Raw genomic sequence first — 23084 nt, 5'->3', positions numbered from 1 at the left:
CATTAGTTTACAGTACACAGTGGTTACAGAGAAGACCAGATCTTTGCTGAAGTTTAATTTTCTATTTAAAAATACTTCCCTGAAAAACTAGCTGAATGTGTTTTGCCACAAAAGCTCTCTTTCTGTTCATACAGAATGACAGAACACCACAACAAGAAATCTAAAAGCTATACATAAAATTAGAAAGTGGAGAATTAAAGTTACCCAACCATGAAAAGTATGAGATTGCTTTCAATCTTTTTCAAACCTCGTCTAGATGCATTCCTGATTTCACCAACTGTGTTGGATTGTCAGAAAATCAAATTGCCTGAAAGTGTATGTGGTTTTTGAAGACTAGCCTGGTAAAACCCAGACAGTCCTCTAACTTCAGATAGAAACCTGGACAGTGGAGCCAGTAGATATGCAGTTTGCTCTGGGTTCTACTATTGACTCACCTCATGATCTCTCCTTCCATGTTAAAGGTACCATTTATCTGTTAAATGAGGGAACAGGACCCAAAGATGCCAAAGGTCTCTCCCAACTCTGATATTCTATATTGTAAGATTCCTTTCAACTGAGACATTCTCCTCTTAGTTCTAAGATTCCTTCTACCACTAACATTTTCTTTCTAATATGCTTTCTTCATCTAATACTCTAGGTTCTCAGGTCCCTTTCATTTCTGACTTCTAAGATTCCTTCCTGTTCTCATGATTTAGGGTCACTTTCAGGTCTAACATTCTGTGATTCTCGATATCACAATCCAATGCAATAGAATGAACTTTTCTCAGTCAAAACAAAGTACAATGTTTTACATAAATCTAAAATTAGAACTATGTTTCTCCTATTAAAGTTTAGGCTTTTTTCTTTTTTGAATTGAAATTTTAAAAAAATCAATTTTACAGTCATAAAAATCAATAAGAAAAACTGTTTAGATCATATAGGATGAGTTTAAGAAGTGATAGATGAAATAATGTTTTATCCTTCATTTTTGAAGAAACCCATGAGATCAGGGAGGTGATGCCATGATAAGCCATGAATTGGATTTGAGTGAGAGGGTACCATGCTAAGTCACTAGCCTCACTTTCTCCCTCGGAGTCATTCAGATATGAACCAGGATTACTAGAGAAGGTCCTGGATGAGAAGCAATTAGGGTTAAATGATTTGCTCGAGTTCTCACAACTATTAGCAATCAAGTGTCTGAGGTTGGATTTGAACTCCCATCCTCCTGACTCGAAGACCAGTGCTTCATCCACTGTGCCACCTAACTGCCCTAATAGATGCAATATCATTCAAATGACAAATGAGGCAATTAAGGTTGTATGCTGAATCCAGTGCTGATCTTGGAGTTAGGATGATTCAAGTTTGAATTCTCCCTCCAACACTTACTAGTTGGTGTGACTCTGAGAAAGTCATTTAACTTCTCTCAGCCTTGGTTTCCCTATCTGTAAAATGGAGATAACAGTAGTCACCTATTTCTCAGAGATGTTGAAAGGATCAAATAAGATAATGCATACAAGCCACTTTGCAAACCTTAAATTACTATACAAATATCAGCCACAATGTTTTTCCCTATGCTTGAGAAAAAGAAATGGAATTCTTTTCAGCTTTCTGGTGGTTTAAGAGGAAGGGGATGGATGAGTCAACAAATGTAATGGGAAGCTGGATTCTCTTAACTGAGGACCACTCTTCTTCTGTGTACTTTGTTAACTTGAAAGCAGAGTCAATCTTGCAGAAGAATTTTATTTGATGATTGTAAAAAATGTTTAAGTATACCATTACAGTGTGTAAACAGAACTTTATCTTTTTCCTACTCATCACAAACCCTAGTTTTGTTTAAACTGCTGAGGCTTCAAAGGAGTACCAATAAATAAGGGAGAGAGATGATGGTAAGAGTTGGAAAGGACCTTGGAATATAGGATGTCAGAGTGGGAAAGAACCTTATGGGACAGCTACTAACAAAAACCTTTCATTTTAAAAATACCTAAACCAAGGCCAAGAGAGTTAAGGTGACTTGTCTACGGTCACACAGTAAAGGATAGAGTCTCTGTTAGAACCCAGTCCTCCTGATTCCTAATCTTTCCCTGAATCTAGGGGGACTAATTACTTACTCTTTTCATTTTAAAAATTTTTAAATGTATATCCAAGAATAAAAAAAGAGAGGAAACAAGCAGTTTGGCAACTATATCCAACATATCAACCAAATCTGTTAATATATACAATATTTAATGCCAATAGTCCCCTATCTCTGCTAAAAAGGGAGAGAGTGCATGCTAACTAGTTGCAATGGTGTATTTTTAGTATACTTAGAAAAACCTTTCTTAAGATTGAGAGATAATGGCAGGAAGTAAAGCTGTACAGAAATAAGTTCTCTACCTATCAGCCTATATATACTGTTATCCTTCAGTTTGAAAAACAACAAACAATAAACCTTCTGGATCTGACTAAGCTAAGAGTTAGAAGACATCAATTTACTACAAAAGAAACTTGTATTTTGTTTCAACAGTTAACCAAAAAAAAATGGTTCTCTTGATTTTAAAAGATCTTTTGTTCAGTTACAACATTTTCATATTTATACATACAATTGACTTTATGCCCACAAGAGAGTAAGCATAAGTAGCTTCCAGTGTGGTCTTTTTTTATTTTTTCTTTTAAGTGATTACCCAATGTTAGTAGGTAATTAAAACAAAACTTAGAAATATATTACTCAAAGCTGGAAAAGAGTAGAGGGACTTGGCAATGAAGTAGATGGGCTTCTTAAACTCCTTTCCCATTAAGTGCCAATTCTTTGAAATGGCAATGATTCTGAAGAATTGAGGCCATATTAATTAGGTAGTTCGTAATTTAATTTTGACATGGCGTCATAAGCAAAAAAGTCTTGTAATTGCTTTGAATGTCTTTCATTCAACAAATAATAGAATTTTAAAACTAATAGGATTCTCCTCTGAGCTATTAGGAAGCTGTGCAGTTGATTTTCATCAAGTGACATATCTAGTCACTTAATCATTTCAGGAAAAAATGAAACTCATTATGGTCATAAAGAATCTTCTTATATTCCTGAAGAATCTCAAAGTCCTAAGACATCATATAGTCCAACCTTCTCATTTTACGGGTGGAGAAACTGAGGGTGAAATGTGTGAAGTGGTTTGCCCAAAGTTAGATATAAAGGAAGAGGCAGAACTAGGAATAAAACTCAACTGTCCTGAGACTTGGTCCAATACTTGTTCCACTTCAACATGATGCCCATCTAGTCAACAGAAAAGTAGTCAGTTGGCTGCCCAGAATCAGTTTAGGTTTTGGTCCAGGTTCTGTATAACTGTATAACCTTGGATAAGTCACTTAATCCCACTGTCTTGCCAAAAATAATTTTTTCTTTTACCCATTGCCAAGCACAATGTCTGGGCTTTTGGTAAGGTTTACTGATTGAATGATTCTAGTAGAAGCTCACATTTCTATAGTACTTTTATTTTTTAAAATCAGTTTCCTCATAATATCCTTGTGCATGTAATTACAAATTTTGTATCCCCAGTTTAAAGATGACAGAAAGTTGTCATTTCTTTAAAAAAAAAATTGAGGCTTAGATAAATAACTTATGGCCTAAGTTGTCCACTTATATGGGTCAGAACTAGGATGTGAACTCACATCTACTTATTCCAATGCTCCTGTTCTTGTCAAGCCTCTCTCTCTCTCTCTCTCTCTCTCTCTCTCTCTCTCTCTCTCTCTCTCTCTCTCTCTCTCTCTATCTCTCATATATATATATATATATATATATATATGAATTGTTCTGGGCTACAAGCTCTAAATTGGGAAAACTCCCAGATTTGGAAAGAAGTTTGGGAAAATGTCATTCCCATAAATAGAATTAACAGAATAGAAGAGTGTGACCAGCTGCAGAAATAACCTAGTCTGAGAGATGATGTGTTTGTGAATGGGTTGTTATCCATCAATCAATGAGGCCAGTCTCTCCTAGAAAAGCATGGCTGGAATGTAACTGATTGTAAAGAAAGCTGTGATTGCATTGTACCATATCCAAGATAATGTCTAAACAAAAGCATTCTGATCTGAACATCCCCTAGGAAAGGGAGAGCCAGGATTGGAGTTTGTCCATAATGAGTCCTCTATCCATTGTCTGTAGAAAAGAATTCTCTAAGTCTAGAGACCATCCCAGACTCCTAGTAAGGACAGCAACACACATATACATATATGTGTCTATATATGTTTTTACATCTTGTTTAGTGATTTTTCCATCTTATCTGACTCTGTGACCCCATTTGAGGTTTTTCTTGCAATAATACTGGATTGGTTTGTCATTTCCTTCTCCAGTTCATTTTACAGATGAGGAAACTACATAACTAGTAAATGTCTAAGGTAAAATTTGAACTCAGGAGGAGGAATCCTCATATCTCCAAGTCCAGGACTTTATTTGCTGTGCCATCTAGTTGCCCACACACACACACACACACACACACACACACACACACACACACACATAGAGTTGAATATATGTCTGTGTATATACACATACACACATGTACACACATATACACACCTCCATATATATGCATATATAAAAAAACACACATGAGAAAGAATTGACTTCCAAAAGTGGTTGAAGTTCCTTTTCTGACCCTTACTAGGTGGCCTTGCTACTTAATATCTCATTGCTCTAGGCAACCCACTAAAGTATAAATTGTTGATCTGTTCTCATTCTTGATTGATAGAAGGCATTCCCTCACTGGGAGGTCCCTCCACCAATGAAATCAGAGGACTTGTCCAAACCAAAGGCCCACTCCAACAGATACAACAGTCCAAGCTTGTGAGATAACTGAGTGAATAAGTGACACTCTCATTGGTCACAGAGCTAGGAAGTTGAAAGCTTTGAACTTGGACATATCCTGACTTTGGATCTAGCTTATTTTCTACTCTAATTGCTTCTATGTAGGCATAAATCTCCCTGGGGTTACCAGAGATTATCACTACTCAATGAAAGAATCCCTAGCTTTCTTTTGCTCTGATTCTAAGGCCACCAAGCAATCTTCTGATCTGTTATTTTGTCCTCTGAGTAGACTCATTCTTTAAGGGGAAGATGCCTTTTAATTTATTGTAACAAAAATTACATATTTGACACCTAACTTTGCTCTCTACCCCTGTTTATTGATAAATCTTTTGTCTATCCATAAGTCTGATAAGTATTTTCTTTCATGTTCCAAATTTCTTGTAGCATCTCTCTTTATATCTAGGCCATATATTCATTTAAAAAATTTTTTTTTTTATTTAAGGCACCAGGATTAAGTGACTTGTGCAAGGTCACACTAGGTTAACTCTTAAGTGTCTGTGGCCACATTTGAACTCAGGTCCTCCTGACTCCAGGGCCAGTATTCTATCCACTCCACCACAATATATTCATTGTGATATTATCTTGGTAAATGGTATAAGATGTTGATTTTTTCCATTCCAAAAATAAAATAGTTTTTAGGAAAAAGAAAGGTGGAGAATGGTACTATGGGATTTTCTTGTTAGGAATATTTCCGATGATAAACGATCAGCTGACATTATAAAGTTTCTTGTGAGTTTGAATATTAAGAATCTATTGTCGGGGCGGCTAGGTGGCGTAGTGGATAAAACACCAGCCCTGGAGTCAGGAGTACCTGAGTTCAAATCCTGTCTCAGACACTTAATAATTACCTAGCTGTGTGGCCTTGGACAAGCCACTTAACCCCATTTGCCTTGCAAAAAAAAAAAAAACCCTAAAAAAAAAAAGAATCTATTGTCCAAAGTCTGATCACCTGAAGTTGACCTAATACAATCAGAAAGAGCACTGGATTAGGAGTCAGGAGACCCAGCTCTTCTTCCTAGCTCTGCCACTAAACTCCCTGTGTGACTTAAATCAAGTCATCAGAGTCTCACAAATTCAAGGCATTGGACTAGATCATGGTGTCCAACCTTTCAACTTCTCTGGGTCATATCACTCAACAAAATCTTGTCAAGGGCTGCAAATAGAATTTAATATTTATTTGTGACTACAGTGTAACCCATATTACCAATTACTAACCAATATTGCCAATAATAATAATAAAATGACGCCATGTCAAAAAATAATAATAAAGTTTGGGCTGTGAAGGCTGCATGCTGTCCATGGGATGCAAGTTGGATAGATCTAGAATGATCTCCATTATTATTAAGTGTCTGAGGTCAAATTTGAACTTAGGTCCTCCTGAGTCCAGGGTCAATTCTCTATTCACTGTTACCACCTAGGTGCCCCAAGGAAACTATTTCTTTTTTTTTTTTTAGATTTTTTTCAAGGCAGTGGGGTTAAGTGGCTTGCCCAAGGCCACACAGCTAGGTAATTATTAAGTGTCTGAGACCGGATTTGAACCCAGGTACTCCTGACTCCAGGGCCGGTGCTCTATCCACTACGCCACCTAGCTGCCCCAAAGAAACTATTTCTAACAGATCTAACCTCTGTTCTCATGCACCATATGGAGACATAACTATAATGCATAAGAGTTTATGCTACATGAATTAGAATTGGAGGAAAAACTTCATTATGTGAGGTCTGAGGAGAAAGATGATTTACCAATCAGGGAATTAGAGAATGAATTAGAGAATGAAGAAATTAGAGAATGAAGAAATATATGAATTTAGTAATTTTAGTAATTTAGTAATATGAATTTAGCAATTTTAAAAGTATTTGTTAATAGGGGCAGTTAGGTGGCACAGTGGATAGAGTACCGGCCCTGGAGTCAGGAGTACCTGGGTTCAAATCCGGCTCAGACACTTAATAATTATCTAGCTGTGTGGCCTTGGGCAAGCCACTTAACCTCACTGCCTTGCAAAAAAAAAGTATTTGTTAAATGCTTATATACTATACAAGCATTATGTTAAGTACTAGGGATCCAAAAGCAAAAGCAGATAATATTTCTTGCCCTTGCCCTCATGAAGCTTATATTGCTTTTTTAAAATAAATTTTTATTTATATCTGTTTTTACATTACCAAAATTTATTCCAGAATCCTTTTCCCTTTTCACCTCCTAGAAGGTCATTCCATATAACAAATAATATTTTTAAAGAGAAAAGAAGAAGAAAAGGGGGAAAAAATCAGCAAAAAGAAATGCACCAGGGCAGCTAGATAGAGTGCCAGCCCTGGAGTCAGGAGGACCTGAGTTCAAATTTGGTCTCAGACACTTAATAATTGCCTAGCTGTGTGACTTTGGGTCAGTCACTTAAACCCATTGTCTTGAATAAATACAATTTTTTAAAAAAGAAAAATAATTAACTCTTTTTTTTAGGTTTTTGCAAGGCAAACAGGGTTTGCCTTGTCTGAGGCCAGATTTGAACTCAGGTACTCCTGGCTCCAGGGCCCATGCTCTTTCCACTGTGCCACCTAGCCATGCCAAATCAAGTATTTATTAAGTATTTACTATGTGCCAGGTGGTGGTGGTGCCGTGGCACAGTGCTCCTATTACTCACAGAGGTTGATGTTTATCCTCTGTTCAGTAAGTTATAGTCTTCTTTGAGAATGAAGGCCATACATACATCATCAACAGGAGTAGCCCCAGTGATAGCAAGTTGGGCAACCCAGCTCCTCTCTTTCTGTCAATTGAATTGAGTCTTCAAGGAAGCCAGGAATTCCAAGAGGCAGGGATAAGGAGGAACAACATTACAGCTGAGGGATAGCCAGGGCTTAGACGTGGAGCCTGGACAATAAAGTATTATATAGGAGAATGATTAAGTAGGCCAGCATGGCTAGGCCATGGAGTACACAGAGGGGAATAGTATATAATAAACTTGGGAAAGGAAGATCAGACTGGGGGGAAGAACTTTAAATGACAGTAGAAGAGTTTATATTTAGTTGATCCTAGGCCACAGGAGTGTATTGGGTAGGGTGGTGACATGGATAGGTCTGTACTATTTTAGGAAAATCACTTTGGCAACTAATTGGAGGAAAGATTGAAGTGGGGAAGATTTGAGTTAGGGAGACCTATTAGAAAGCTGTTGCAATAGCCTAGTTAAAAGGAAATAACAGACTGGTCTAGGGTGAAAGTGAGTGGAGAGCAGGTTATGACTGTGAGAAATGCTGTGAAGATAGAAACAGAAAGGATAGCATTTGGCAACTGATAAAATCTTGCCTTCTACAGAAAAGCTTCTCTAACACTTCTTAATTCCAGCATGATTACTCCTTTAATTATTTCCTATATATTTTGTTTATAACTTCCTTTGTATTGTTTGTATATCATTTCCCTCATTAGATTGTAAACTCCTTGAAAGCAAAGACAATTTCTTGCCTCTTTTTGAATTCTTGGTGTTTAACATAGAGCCTTGCTGGCATATAGTAAATGCTTAATAAATATTTATTGACTTGAACCAAATATGTAGGAGTCTTCTTGAACCTTGAACACCCTCTTTGAGTCCCTGAACACTTACAGGTGAGCTTTTACCTTATTTTGTTTGGAACTAGGCTTCAAATCTACTTTCTAACCATCTTTAAGACAATGCCACCTCTTTATGTGTTATCTTTTTCTATTAAAATGTGAGGACTGTTTTTCCTATCTTTATATCCCCAACACTTAACACAGTGACTGACATTTAGTAAGAACTTACTAATAAATACTTGTTGATTGTCTTCTTTGCTTTCATTCATGTCTCTATAGTGTCTGCCACATAGTAGATGCTTAATTAATAGTGTTTCATTTATTTTTCTATCTTGTATTCCCCACATTCTCATTTAAATATAAGTACTGTGTGTAGCAAAGATCAGGCTACATAGAAAGTGCTAAATAATTTTTTTAATTTGAATTTAAATATTAGAAAAAACTTCCCTCATTGGAACAAATGGATGTATGAATTAACTTTTGGCAGCCACACCTGAAGGAGACACAGGAAACTTTTAGCTTCCGGCCTAAGAAAAAAGAAGTTTCCTCTTGCTGCTAGATATTAAAATATCTTATTTTGAGTAAACTAAACTACCTGGTCTGGGAGTTTTAAATATTTTCTTATAAGTACTATATATAAAATGGTATATCTATCTCTCTATATAGCTAGATAGATATATTACATGTGTAGTATATATATATGATTTAAGCATATAAAATATACACACATATCTATGCATGCATACATATATGAATATATATGCATTTGTATTTTATATACATATATGTGTGTGTGTGTGTGTGTGTGTGTGTGTGTGTGTGTATGATAAGCATTGGCCCAGGATTTTAGCCTGCCTTGTGTCCATGCTTGACTTCCTCAACACCCTTCCTTTGCCCTGCATTGTTAGTTCATTTCACCCCAACCCAGGAAGATGAAGAAACCATAAATTACTGTTCTGAGAATTAATCTACAGGAAATTCTGACTGATAGGATATAGCTTAATCACTTGTTGAAAAAAATCCCCAGCATCACGAGGTTTTCTGAACACACAGATGTGTACATAGCAGCAGAGCCATGTAATGGAAAAGACCCTGGGCCTGCAGAAACAAAACCGGAGTTCCCTTCTCAGTTCCAGCACTTACTAGTTATATTATCTTGGGCAAGCTCTTTGTCTTCTGAGACTCAATTTTTTCCTCTGAAAAACCAAAATAATAATATAAGCATTACTTACTTCACAGGATTGTTGTAAGGAAATGGTTTTGTAATCTCTGATATACTAGAACAGTAGGAGCAAATAAGTATTATGATGAATAGGAGGGGGAATTTCATCACTCCTTCAACCATCCTTATAATTTAAAAAAAAAGACTAGCAACCTTTCTGAACAGCTTTCTAAAACTTTTTTTTGTGTGTAAGCTAAGTACCTGACCTGGAAATAACTTTCTCATTTACATAAAATATTAGCTAAAGATATTAGCCAGTCCCACTTCATTTACCTCATGTGTTTTAAATAATATTTTACGTTTTTCTAAAAATAAACACTAATTAAAAACATTCTAGGCATAGAAAAAGCTCTGTAGTTTTCTATAAAATTTAGGTTAAGACTCAGTTCCTGCAGTCATAGAGCTTATAATCTAGTAAAGGGATTAAACATCAGCATAGATCATTATAATATCCTCTATTATAAAAATGCATTATTGAGTTATAAAAAAAGTTCCATGAGAGGTCTGAAGGAGGTCATTAACAGTGGAGGAGGTGCACAATATAGATAGGAACATACTTTTTGGGTTGTTTTGTGCAATATAATTAGGAATCTTCAAAAACTTTAATTTTTTTATTAGGAAAAATCTTTTTCTCGCTAATACCTCTTTACCATTAGAAAAAAAAGGAAAGAAAAGAAAAACAAAGCCCTTGAAACAAATATGCTTAGTCAGGCAAAAAAAATTCTCAAATTGTCCATATCAAAAAAAATTGTATCTCAGTATTTTCTGGACATTAGCAATGAAGGAAATGTGTTGCTTGACTTTGAATATTTGTTGCAATGATTTGTTTTTCTTTTTTTCCCTAGTGGAAGGAAGGGTAAGAGGGAGAGAAAGTCTATTTTTATTCATTGGAAAAAAAAATTTAATTTAAAATTCCAAAACAAGTATGTTTCAGTTTTCACCCTGAGTCCATTACTTTTCTTTGAAGAGGTGGGTCATATGCTTCAGCTCTGGGCCTCTGGAATCTTTGCTGGACATTTCATTGATTAGAGTTGGGGATTTTAAGTCTTTCAAAGTTGTTTGTATTGGTAATATTGTTTATGTGCATACAGGTCTTATCAGATTTCTCTGAAGCTGTCCCCTTCATTACTTTTAAAAAAAAATTTCATTTGTTTTAATCAGACTTTCCTTTTTTGCATTCTCATGCAAATCCCTGCCCCCTATTAAGAGCACAAAATTAGCATAATCTATTATGAAAATGTATAGTCAATCAAAACAAATTTCTGTATTATTTGTATCTATAAATTTTTTTTCTAATTCTTCATTCTGAGTACTTCATCTCTCTATGAGGAGGTGAACAGTATGTTTCATTGTTAGTGCTTTGGATTTCTGGTTAGTCATTAAGTAGGGGAAGCCAATGGGCTCTGAAATCAGTAGGACTTGAGTTCAAATCCAGTCTTAGACACTTACTAGCTGTGTGACCTTGGACAAGTAACTTGCCCTAGATTGCCTCCCATCCAAGGCATTCTCTAATCATTCTGATTAGAAATCTGGTCACTGGACCCAGATTGCTCTGGAGGAGAAAGTGAGGCTGGTGATCAACCTCCTTCACTCAAATCCAAATCATGTGCATGCCATGGTATCACTTCTCTAATGTCATGATCTTCTAGAACAAAGGACAAACATCAATCAATCAATCATGATTTTAACACAATATTTTGTCACATTTATACCATAGCTTGTTCATATATTCCCTAATTTATAGGTACCTCCTCAAATTCTATTCTTGACCACTTCAAAAAGAGTTATAAATATTTTTGCACATCCCAAAAGTTTGCTATGCTAGGACTAATCCCTTTCTTAATTTACTCTCTCAGGACAGCTAGGTAGCTCAGTGGATAGAGGACTGGCCCAGGAGTCAGGAAGACTTGAGTTCAAATTCATCCCCAGACACTTAATAATTACCTAGCTATGTAACCTTAGACAATTTACTTAATCCCACTGCCTTGTAAAAAAACAAAAAAGAATCTCTCTCTCTCAAATTTCCCCCCCTTCTCTCTTTCTCCTTCTATTTCCCTGTTAAATAAAATGTATTTCTATATCCATTTTTGTGTTTGTGTATTCTTCCTTTGACCAGTTAAGAGTGAGCAATTTGGAACCAGGCCTCCAAAAATTATTAAACTGTGTATATCCTTTGAACTAATATCACTAGTAAGCCTATAACCCAAAGACAAAAAGGATTAATATGAGTGAAATATTTATAATGGTTCATTTGGTAATGACAAAGAACTGAAAACTAAGGAGGTAGCCAGCAATAGGGGAAAGGCTGAACAATTATGGCAAATGAATATAATGGAAAAGTATTATGCTATATAAAAGGGAAGGGAATCAAGATGGTGGAGTGATAGGAAGCAGCATAGAGAGCTACTTTACACAAATTTTTTCCAAACATATCTAGAAAAAAAAACACCAGATAGGATCCTGATCCTGTGAAAATCCAGAAAAGGTCACAGTGAGTTATTTGTCTAGTTCAGATCAGCATAGGGAGACAGAGAGGTCTGCAGACATTGGGATGGGTCTGGAACCAGAGACAGAACACCTGAGGTACCAGGGCAAGAAGCCATCTCAGACTTGAACCAAGATACTCTGTACTGCGGACAGGTGCAATCTAGGAGCTTTGTTGCCCATTCCTTGGTTTCAGGTCATGGTTCCACAGTGAACTGAAAAGGAGATCTGGGAAGGAAGTGGGTAGAGTTACAGAATTCCAAGATAGGGAGGCATTGGGCTGTTTATAGAGAAAGGAGTAAGTTGAGAAGTAATCAGCAATGGAACCCAATCTCATAACCCAATCTCAGATCAGATTTCACTTCCAGTCTCCAGCATAGCTTGCATAAGAATGTCCAGGTTAGGAATCCCAGAGCAACAGAAGCCTACAATTCTGTCATTTTAAATTAGCCGTATTTTATAGCTGACTAAGAGAGTCAAAGTCCAACAGCAGTCTGTACTTACACAGAAGAACCAAGCTCACTTAAGGAATTTGCAGTGCTGGGAGGGGAGGGCAGTATAGCAATCAGATCACTTATCCTTGGATCAGATAATCTAAGCCTGAGGATTCCAAGACTGGTTGTGAGATCTTGGCAAAACCCAACAGTCACTATCCCAAGAAAGTACCAAAAAGATGACTGCAGACCTTCCCTCCAAAAATGTGAAGAGTCCAGCCACATTCAATGCAATGTCAGGAAGAAGGCTGCAAGACTGGGCAAAGGAGGGAGGCTAGGTGATACAGTGAATAGAGCACCGGCCTTGGAGTCAGGAGTACCTGGGTTCAAATCCGACCTCAGACACTTAATAATTACCTAGCTGTGTGGCCTTGGGCAAGCCACTTAACCCCATTGCCTTGAAAAATTAAAAAAAAAAAAAAGACTGGGCAAAGGAAAAAAAAGAACCTTTCCATAATGAGCTATCTTGGTGGCAGAGATGCTTAAGACAAAAATGCAGAAGAATAGCATAACTCCAAATCATAAGCATTGCCTGAGAGCAATGTCTCATAATAAGGCACAAAATCAACTCAAATTCCTGGAAGAGAATAAATAATAAGAGGGTTTTTTCTAAATTGTCTTAAAATGCTTTTATTATTGGAATGAGAACTCAAGGAAAAAAGTTGGAAAAGAAATGAGAAGTAAGGAATAAATATTTGGAAAGGGAATTAACAGTTTGTCACAAGAGGTACAAGACCTTGCCCAAGAAAACTGTGAAAATTAGAATGGACCAAATAGAAATCAATGACTTCATGAGGCAATAAGAAGTATTAAAGTCAAAAGACTAAAAAAAAAAATAGGATAAGGAACCTCAACTGACCTGAAAACCAGATAAAGAAGAACTTTAAGAATCACTGGACTATAGCCAGAGGGTAGGTACTGGGACAGAGGGGATGGGTATAAATTTATTATGATGTAATGCTGTTTATGGTTCTTACTCTTGAGAATTATATTTCCACCAGGACAGTTGGAGTATACTTTGACAGAGGGTGTGGGTACAAAGCAGTTATAAAATAATTAAGATTTGGAAAAAGGATTATATTGTGAAAAGAAGGTGGAGCCATTAGAAGATAATTAGTACCTCTTCAAGAGGCGCAAAGGATCTATTATAATAGAGGGGAAATTAGGGAAAGTGTAAACCCTAAACAAATCTTAATCTCCACAAATTAGATTCCAAGAGGGAATGAAAAACATTCCCAATTGGGTTTAGAAATTTATCCTCCTCTACAGGAAAGTTATAGGGAATGGGAAAGGACAGTGTGAGGCAAGCAGCAATCAAAAGAAAAACTTGGGGGTGGGGTGGATAGAGCACTGGCCCTGGAGTCAGGAGTACCTCAGTTCAAATTCGGCCTCAGACATTTAATAATTACCTAGCTGTGTGGCCTTGGGCAAGCCACTTAACCCCACTGCCTTGCAAAAATCTAAAAAAAAAATTGGTGAGGAAGGGGAAGAGGGAAGGAAAAAGAAAAGTACAAATAGGGGAAGATAGGATTGAGGGAAAGAAAAAAAATTTTGCACAAATAAAACAAATGCAATCAAAATTAGAAGGAAGCAGAGAGCTGGGGAACAATTCTCACAGCTAATGTTTCTGTAAGAAATGATGAGTAGGGGTGGCTAGGTGGCACAGTGGATAAAGCACCAGCCCTGGAGTCAGGAGTACCTGAGTTCAAATCCAGTCTCAGACACTTAATAATTACCTAACTGTGTGGCCTTGGGCAAGCTACTTAACCCCGTTTGCCTTGCAAAAACCTAAAAAAAGAAAAAAAGAAAAAGTAATAATGAGTAACCAGACTTTGGAAAACCTGGAAAGACTTATATGAACTGATTCTGAGTGAAGTGAGTAGAAGCAAGAGAACACTGTATACTCTAACAGCAAAATTGTGAGATGATCCTTTCAGCAATTCAGTGATCAAGGATAATCTTGAGAGAATTTTTGTGAAAGATGCCATCCACCCTCAGAGGGAAAAAACTATGGAGTCTGAAATCAGAAAAAAGCAAACTATGCTCACACTTTAAAACTTCTTTTAGGTTGTTTAAAAAAAAAAACAATCACGGATCTGAATGCCATGACAAAGGAAAAAAAGAACCTAAGCATTACATTTCAAGAAATCTTAAAAGAAACTACCTAGATCTCTTAGAACCAGAGGGCATAGTGGAAATAGAAAAAATTCATCAATCATCTTCTGAAAGAAACCCCAAAATAAAAACTCCCAGGAACATTATAACCAAATTCTGAATTTTTGAGGTCAAAGAAAAATACCGAAAGCATCCAGAAAGAAACAATTCAAGGAGGAATCATAGTCAGGATTACATATAATTTTTAGCAAGTCATTCCAATATCTCTGCCAAGAAAGTGAAAAATTTAAATATGATATCCAAAAGTCAAAGGACATGAGCTTACAGTAAAAAAAAAAAATTACTGAGAAAAACTGAATATAATGCTACTGGGAGAAAATGGATCTTTAGTGAAATAGAGACCTTCAAAGCATTCCTTTAAAATTTTTTGTTTCAATTTGTTAGTTATTTATTAGAATTATTTTCTTTTTAAATTTAGAGTTTTGATTTTTCTCCCTTCCTTCCACCATCTCTCCCACAAAGAAGGCAAGCAATATATCAATTAAATATGGAAATAATAAAGAACATTTTCATACTAGCCATATTTCAAAAAAAACAAGAAAAATAAAGTGAGAAAACTATATTTCAGTTTTTCATTCAGAGTTCATCAGTTCTCTTTCTGAAAATGGATGAAATGTTTTCATCATGAGTTTTTTGGAATTGTCTTAGTTCATCATTTTGATTACAGTACCTAGATCATCTTTGCAACATTATTTTTTACTGTCCACAATGAGTTCCTATTTCTTCTCATTTTAATTTGCTTCAGTTTATATAGATCTTGCAATATTTTTCTGAAATCACTCCTCTTGTTGTTTCTTATAGCACAATAATATTCCATCACAATCCTTTGGCACAACTTGTTTAATCTTTCCCTAAATGATGAACATTCCCTTGCTTTGTAATTCTTTTCCCCACAAAAAGAGCTACTATAAATAATTTTGTACATATAGGTCTTTTTTCCTTTTGTTTTGATCTCTTTGGGATACAGATTCTACTAGTAATATTCTGGGTCAAAGGATATGCAGAGTTTTATTTCTGTGTCACTGTACATTGTTCTCCAGAATGGTTGGATTTGTTCACTACTTCAGCAGTCATTCCTTATTGTATCTACTTAGCATTTGTCATTTCCGGTAGGTGTGGGGGGTAGTATCTCAGAATTGTTTTAATTTGCATTTCTGTAATCAGTATGATTACATATGACTATATTCAGTATGATTACATATGACTATATTCTTCTGAAAATTTTCTTCATATTTTTTGATGTGGCAAGGTGGAGCAGTGGATAGAACATTGACCTCAGAATTAGAAGGATGGAAGTTCAAATCCAGCTTCAGATACTTGACACTCACTAATTGTTTGACCTTGGGCAAATCACTGAACTCTGATTGTCTTGTATCTAGGGCCATCTCTAGTTGTCCTGATTCATATCTGACCATTGGTTCCAGAAAGACTTTGGAGGGAAAAGCAATTCTGGTGACTTAGCACAGCACCCCATCACTCAAATTCAAATCATGTGCTTGTCGTGACATCATCTCCTGAATGTCATGATGTTCTTTGATAATGGACAAACATCATTATGGGCAAACCTGTTTACCCCAGTTTCCTCATCTGTAAAATGAATTAGAGAAGGAAATGACAAGTCATTCCAGTATCTCTACCAAGAAAACTCCAAATGGGATCATGAAGAGTCAAAACAACTAAAAATTGATTGAATGACAACTCCAATTGGTAAATGGTTCCTATTTTTATAATTTTGGCTCAATTTCCTATATTTGAAGAATTAAGTCTTTATTGGAGAAACTTGCTGTAAATTTTTTATTTTACTTTATTTACTATGATGCCTTTTAGCAATAAGTGGTTTCTCTTATTATCTCTTTTAATTAGGTCGATTTTTGCTATTTTTTTTGTCTGAGATCATGATTATTGCTCCCCTTCCTCCCTCCTCCCCAATCTTTTTTTAATTTCAGTTGAAGCATATTAAATTCTCCTTCAGTCCCATATTTTAACTCTGTGTATGATTTTCTGTTTTAAATCTGTCTCTTGCAAATAATCCATTATTGGATTATGATTTCTAATCCATTCATCTATCTGCTTCTGTTTTATAGGTAAACTCATATCATTCACATCCAAATTTATGATTACTGTTCCCTTCATCCCATTATCTTCTGTTCCTTTCTCTCTTTCTCTCTTTGCAATCTATCCCTCAAAAGTCAATTTTGCTTCTAACTACTACTGCCTCACTTAATCTAGTCTCCCTTTTATTATCCCTGTTCTACCCCTTCTTTCCCCCTTCTCCCAATGGATCTCTTTTCTCATCCCTTTTTTTTGGGGGGGGGGAGATAATTTCAGCATAATCAACTAAAGCCCATTCTCTGTATAAACTGTTTTTTTTTACTGCCCTAATAATTAGAAAGTTCTTAGGAGTTATATGTATCATCTTCTCATATAAGAATGTAAACAGTTTAACATTGTAGAATTCTTTATGATTACTCTTTTGGGTTTACTTTATTATGCTTCTCTTGAGTTTTGTGTTTGAATGTCAAATTTTCTATTCAACTACGGTCCTTTTTATTAGGAATACTTAAAAATCCTCTATTTCATTGAATACATTATTCTTGATGGTAATTCTAACTCCTTTGCCTTCCCGGATATCATATTCCAAGTCTCCCCTCCTTTAATATTGTTATTGTTCAGTCATTTTCATTATGCCCTATCCTTTGTGACTCCATTTGGAGTTTTCTCAGTAAAGATCCTGGAGTGCTTTGCCATTTCTTTCTCCAATTCATTTTACAGATGAAAAAACTAAGGCAAAACAGGATTAAATGATTTGTCCAAAGTCACACAGTAAGTTTCTGAGAAATTATCGAGTGTTCTTTATGATGGAATCCGGTAAGTCTTGTATGATCCTGATTGTGATTCCACAATATTTGTAATGATTCTTTCTGGCTGCTTGTAGTGTTTACTCCTTAATCTAATAGGTCTGGAATTTGGCTATAATAGTCTTGGAAGTTTTCATTTTGGGATCTCTTTCAAGAAATGATTGGTAGGAGCAGCTAGGTGGCAAAGTGGATAGAGCACCAGCCCTGGAGTCAGGAGTATGTGAATTCAAATCTGGCCTCAGACACTAGCTGTGTGGCCTTCGGCAAACCACTTAACCTCATTGCCTTGAAAAAAAACCTAAAAAAAAAAGAAATGATTGGTAAATTCTTTTCATTTTCTACCCTTTTGCCTTCCAAAATATTATATTCCAAGCCCTATAAGCCTTTAATGTAATTGCTGCTAAGTCCTGTGTGATCCTGACTGCAGCTCCACAATATTTGAATTGTGTCCTTCTGGCTGCTTGTAATATTTTCTCTTTGACTTGGGAGTTCTGGAACTTGGCTATAATATTCCTAAGGGTTGGTTTTTTGGGATCTCTTTCTTGGGGGGAATCAGTGGATTCTCTCCATTTCTATTTTGCCCTCTGCATCTAGTATATCAGGCCAATTTTCCTGTAGTAATTCTTTGAAAATGATGTCAAGGCTCTTTTCCTGATCATGACTTTCAGGTATTCCAATAATTTTTAAATTATCTTTCCTAAATCTGCTTTCCATATCAGTTGTTTTTTCAATGAGATGTTTCACATTTTCTTCTAATTTTTCATTCTTTTGGTGTTGAAGTATTGTGTCCTGATTTCTCTTAAAATCAGCAACCTCCCTCAGTTCCATTCTTTGTCTGAAGGATTTGTTTTCTTCAGAGAGCTTTCTTATCTCTTTTTCCATCTGGCCAATTCTGCTTTTTAAAGCATTCTTCTCCTCAATAACTTTTTGAACTGTTTTATCCATTTGACCTATGCTGTTATTTTCTTCAGCATTTTTTTGGATCTCTTTGACTAAGCTGTTGACTTCTTTTTCATGTTTTTCCTGCATCTCTCTCATTTCTTTTCCCAATTTTTCTTCTATCTCCCTTACTTGATTTTCAAAGTCCTTTTTGAGCTCTGTCATAGCCTGAGCCCAATTTTGTTTTTCTTGGAGTCTTTAGATGCAGGAACTTGTACTTCCTCATCTTCAGATTGAGTGTTTTGATCCTTCTTGGTATCATAGGCAAAGTATTTCTCAATGGTGTTCCTCTTTTTTCTCTGCTTACTCATTTCTCCAGCCTGTTCCTGGTTTGGGGGGTGTTTCCTGAGCTTTTGAGTATTATTGGGACACCTCCCACAAGGATCTTAGTGTGTGAGGCTCTGTCTTCCCTCCTGGTCTGTGAATGATCATAAGCACACCCTTCTGCCACGGGGCTGAGATGTGGGGGGAGCCCTGCTGTTCTATGGGGGGGCTTAGACTGCAATCAGGATCTGAATGTGGTCAGAACCCCAGAGTCCTATTCCAGGGACAGAGGTCAGAGCTCGGCAGTCCCTCTCCACTCCCCTCCCTAGGCTCAGCAATCATGCCCTGGGGGCTCCTGCTTACCAACTCTGCCTGCTTCCTGTTCCTGAATCTGGGCTGCCACGGCCATGCTGCTCACTGAGTGCCCTGAGGGCTGGGCTCCACATGCTTACTCTGGCAGAGGTCTCCTCACTGATCCTCCAAGATGTGCCTGATGCTCCCCAGGGTGTAGATCAGGAAACTGCCCTCGCGGCTGGGAGCCATGGTTCCCAGCACCCTGGGGCTGCCTCAGGGAGGCTGAAGTTTCTTTGTTCTGGCAGGCTACCCCTCCAACCCCCTGGAGTGGAGCCTTTTCTGCTCTTTTCCAGGTTATCTTGGGTTGGAGAACTGCCTCACTGGATCCCTCTGTGGGTTCTGTCTCCTGAAAATTTAGAGTCCTTAGCTTTTAAGTTTTGAGTGAGAGCACCTAAGAGATGGTCCTCTCCTGTTGCCATCTTGGTTCCGCTCCCCATTCTTGTTTCTTTATTCAATACTACCTGGTTGGGTATGGATTCAATTGGCATTATATTTTGAGAATTTTTTGGTAGCTATTTTCGCATTGTTATCTTCTTCTGAGTTTTTGTCTTGGTCTTCCCTGACACATAGTGACTTTTTGTGGTCAGATTTTTTTTGTTTGCTCATTTTTTCCAACCTATTTTTGACTTTGAACTTCATGTTAAAGTTGGATTCTACTCACCCACATCTGAGGAGGCATTGTCCCAAACTTCAGGCTTTTTTGTGCTGTTGTTTTCAGAGTTAGTTCTGGGGTCTGAAACTTTTTGGTGCTTCCAAGGTGATATGATCCTGGGAGAGGTGTGGTTATTGCTCCTGTACTCTGATCTTTATCCAGGAAGGGTTTGTGATCCCCTGCAGCTGCAAGTTCTAGAACTTCTCTTTGGTTTGATACTGTGAACAGGGTTGTACTCCTTTGTGACAAATCACCAGTTCTCCTCTCCTCCCCAGAACTGTGACTCAGAACTACCTATGGGCAATAGAGCTGTCAATCAGTGCCAGTATAATCTTTTTTCTTTTCTTTTCTATTTTTTGGAGGCATTTGGGATTAAATGACTTGCCCAAGGTCACATAACTCATAATTATCTGAGATCAGATTTGAACTTGGGTCCTCCTGACTCCTGATGCTCTATCTATTGTGCCACCTAACTGCCCCCACCAACATAATCTCTTTCTGACCAGTTGCCTGACCTTCTTACCTTCACTGGACTGAAAGCTCAAGGAAGTTGCTGCTGCTGCAGCTCTGTGGAGGCTACAGTTGGCCTCTACCTCAGTACCACAGATTTCGCCTCCAGAGTTCTTAAGTTTTCCTAGGCCAGAAAAAATTCTCACCCTGTTGTTTTGTTGGCTCTGGAACTCCCATAATGACGTGAAGCATAATTTTAAATTCTTTGGATGGGAATGCTGGGAGAGTTCAGCTGGGTGTCTATCTCTCATCTACTAGCTTCACTCCATGTCTCTTCAAAATATTCCTGATGAAAAGATCAGAACTGTGAAGAAACTCTGAAATTCAAATACAACTATGAGATGAAACATAAAGAGGCAAACATTAATGAATAATGATAAATGACTAAAGAAAAATAAACTTCTTAAATTAAAATATGGAGAGATGATCAGCATGTCCACTCTGAACTCTATCATCATTGGGTTTCATAGAGGGAGACCAATTAGAGAAGGTCTGGAAGTGGGGTTCTGTTACATCTGAATGATTTGGGAAAGAAAATGGAAAGAGGGAAAGAGGAGTATGATGTGGGGGGGGGAGAAAAAGAAAGGTAGGAAAATTTATCTCACATAATCAGAGTATACAAGAAGACCTCTAAATAAATAAGGAAGAGGATGTGGAAGGGAGCAGCTGACTCTTTGGAACTATGTGGAGCAATTCATAAGCCCACCAACATTTGTCATTTGTCATTTTTCTCAATTTTGATGGTCTGAAGAGTATTAGGTAAAATGTTAGAGCACTTTTAATTTGCATTTTGCTAATTATTAGTGATTTGGAGTATTTTTTTACAAGGTTATTGATAGGAATTCAGCAAGTGAAGAGAGAAGGAGAGTACTGCAGATATCCAGTAGAGATAGGCTAAGGCAAGCAGTCATGAGAATTCAATGCATCTATGACTGGAGTATGGAAAGGATGGTGAATGAATGATACGAAAGAGAAAACTGAAAAGATAAAGTGATGACAGATGGAAAAGGGCTTGAGTGTCCATCAGAAGAGTTTCTATAGACCCTTATTTCTGAGTGTAACAATGACAAACCAACCAGAAAGATAATTCTGGCAGTGGAATGAAAGATGAACTGGTGGGGCTGAAAAGAGGAAATGGAAAGCCTCTCAAGAAGCCATTACAATAATAGCCACTGCATGGGTGGTTATGAGGACCTGTCTGTACTAGGATGGTGGGTGTAGTCATAAAAAGCAGACTGATACAAGGATAGTCCAGAGTCAGAACTGGCAGGGCTTCATAAAACCAATGGCATATGCAATATGAGGGGGAGGAATAAGTCAAAAGGTTATGAATATGGGATGCAGGTGAATGGTATTGCTTTTAAAAGAGGGGAAGAAAGAAGACTACAGATTTGTGGGGGAAAATAATAAACTCTATTTGGAACTTATTCAGTTTGCAGGAGGGATGTGTTATCAGGGGAGACAGAGGAGGCAGCGCATTCTCTGACATTAAAAGTAAAAAAAAATAATAATGATAAAATAAATATTAATTCTTGATCACTGCTTTCATATATGTAATATCTATATGATTCCAGACATTTTCATAGCCCAAAACAGTAGAATTTGAGTATTTTAGCCTTAAATATGGTAAAGATCCAAGTTGAGACATAGAAACTGGGTTGAATGTGAACAATAGTTGCATGCCTTATTTCTCTGTATGTTACCAGTGTAATGTTTGTAGACCCTTTTATTATAAATGCTCTTTTTCCTGAGTCTAGATGATACATTTCACACATGTGTATAAGATATTTAGTATAGCTGATCTTGATTTTAACCACCTGAAAAACCACAGGGTAAGGCAGTCAGTACATCTGCCTCACTGAATGGGGGGGGGGGGGGCATGTGTGTACTTACCTCTATTAGGTTCATATAGTACAAATCCTGATTCCAGTGCTGTTAGTGCCTCTGAAAGCATGGACCCCACTGCACAACACTGGTTTGAAGTGGCCAATGGGGCATCCAGATAGAAATAACCTGAAGACTTTCAGAGATGTTAACATGTATTGATGAAGTATGCTTGGGAATCATCTTCATCACAATGGTAAATGATGCCATAGAAATGAATGAAATTGTTCAGAGAGAAGAGGGCCAAGGATAGATTTTCTCTCACTCTGTGTAGACAATTAGTTGCCAAGTTTATCAATTCTCCTACAACATGGGATAGGAAGGAAATATATAAGAAAAGTTTTTAAAAAATGAACATAGTATCCTTTCAGATTCTATGTTGGTTTTTTGGTTGTTGTTTGTTTGTTTTTCCCTCTGGATGTGGATGGCATTGTCCATAACAGGTCTCCCAGGGTTGTCCTAGATCTTTGAACTGCTTATAGTAGCTGCATCCATCAAAGCTGATAAACTCACAATGTTGTTGTTACTGTGTACAATATTCTCTTGGTTCTATTCCCTTTGCTCAGCATCAGTTCATGTAATTCTTTCCATGTTTCTCTAAAGTTCAAACATTCAAGGTTCCTTATAGAACAATAATACTCCATAATATTCATATACTATAACTTGTTCAATTATTCCCCAATTGACAGGCATCCCCCCCCGCTTCTAATTCTTTGCCACTACTAAAAGAACTGCAATAAATATTTTTGAACATGTGGGACTTCCCCATTTTTTATGATTTCTTTTGGATATAGACCTAGTATTGGTATTGTTGGGTCAAAGAGTATGATCAGTTTTATTGCTCTTTGGGCATACTTCCAGATCTACCTATCTTTCCATCTTTATTATACATTACTTTTC

At 36.9% G+C, this 23084-nt stretch overlaps 1 long non-coding RNA gene across 1 annotated transcript in view; it reads right to left on the bottom strand.

Annotated features, from left to right (window-relative positions):
- LOC141504847 (uncharacterized) overlaps window positions 1-22879 on the bottom strand; it is a 28016-nt gene extending 5137 nt beyond the window's left edge. The window contains exons 1-2 of the long non-coding RNA XR_012473483.1: window positions 22194-22879; window positions 20447-20586 (exon numbers count right to left, since the gene is read on the bottom strand). This is a non-coding gene — a long non-coding RNA (uncharacterized LOC141504847). The remainder of the gene's footprint in view (window positions 1-20446; window positions 20587-22193) is intronic.
- Between the last annotated feature and the right edge of the window lie 205 nt (window positions 22880-23084).

Source organism: Macrotis lagotis, chromosome 1 (genome assembly GCF_037893015.1).
Source record: "Macrotis lagotis isolate mMagLag1 chromosome 1, bilby.v1.9.chrom.fasta, whole genome shotgun sequence".
In the NCBI taxonomy this organism is placed as follows: Eukaryota; Metazoa; Chordata; class Mammalia; order Peramelemorphia; family Peramelidae; genus Macrotis; species Macrotis lagotis.
This window is presented reverse-complemented; position numbering and strand designations above follow the sequence as displayed.